Raw genomic sequence first — 1,280 nt, forward strand, 5'->3', positions numbered from 1 at the left:
AGAGTATATCATGAGGAACGCTGGGCTGGAAGAAGCACAAGCTGGAATCAAGATTGCCGGGAGAAATATCAGATATGCAGATGACACCACCCTTATGGCAGAAAGTGAAGAGGAACTCAAAAGCCTCTTGATGAAAGTGAAAGAGGAGAGTGAAAAGGTTGGCTTGAAGCTCAACATTCAGAAAACAAAGATCATGGCATCTGGTCCCATCACTTCATGGCAAATAGATGGGGAAACAGTGGAGACAGTGTCAGACTTTATTTTTTTGGGCTCCAAAATCACTGCGGATGCAGATTGCAGCCATGAAATTAAAAGACGCTTACTCCTTGGAAGGAAAGTTATGACCAACCTAGATAGTATATTAAAAAGCAGAGACATTACTTTGCCAACAAAGGTCCATTTAGTCAAGGCTATGGTTTTTCCAGTGGTCATGTATGGATGTGAGTGTTGGACTGTGAAGAAGGCTGATCGCCGAAGAATTGATACTTTTGAACTGTGGTGCTGGAGAAGACTCTTGAGAGTCCCTTAGACTGCAAGTAGATCCAACCAGTCCATTCTAAAGGAGATCAGTCCTGGGTGTTCACTGGAAGGACTGATGCTAAAGCTGAAACTCCAATACTTTGGCCACCTCATGTGATGAGTTGACTCACTGGAAAAGAATCTGATGCTGGGAGGGATTGGGGGCAGGAGGAGAAGGGGACGGCAGAGAATGAGATGGCTGGATGGCATCACCAACTCGATGGACATGAGTTTGAGTGAACTCCGGGAGTTGGTGATGGACAGGGAGTCCTGGCATGCTGTGATTCATGGGATCGCAAAGAGTCGGACACGACTGAGCGACTGAACTGAACTGAACTGAACTGAGGGAAGCCTGGCGTGCTACAGTCCACGGGGTCGCAAAGAGTTGGACACAACTGAGCGACTGAACTGAACTGATAGCTGTAGCACAATTGTCTAACCAATTCCCTTTGATGAATATATAGGTTGCTTCCAATTATTAAAAGATTTGTAATAAAAATCCTTGCAGATCATTTTCCTATGTGTGTGATGTTGCTATAGAACTGTCAAATCAAAGGCTGTATATAGTTTATTTTAAATTGTGGTTGATCTTGCCAGTTGCCCTCTAAAGAGGTTTTGCCAATTTACATTCTCACCAATATAGAGTTATCTGGTTTTTTAATCTTTACCAGTGCAACTGGTGAGACATTATGCTTTCTTGTAGCCTTGATTTCATTTCTCTTATCAGTGAAGCTGACTATCTTTTCAAATAGTTGAGTCAG

The sequence above is a fragment of the Moschus berezovskii genome, chromosome 12 (assembly GCF_049115385.1).
Source record: "Moschus berezovskii isolate FMDL1 chromosome 12, NW_MosBer_1.0, whole genome shotgun sequence".
In the NCBI taxonomy this organism is placed as follows: Eukaryota; Metazoa; Chordata; class Mammalia; order Artiodactyla; family Moschidae; genus Moschus; species Moschus berezovskii.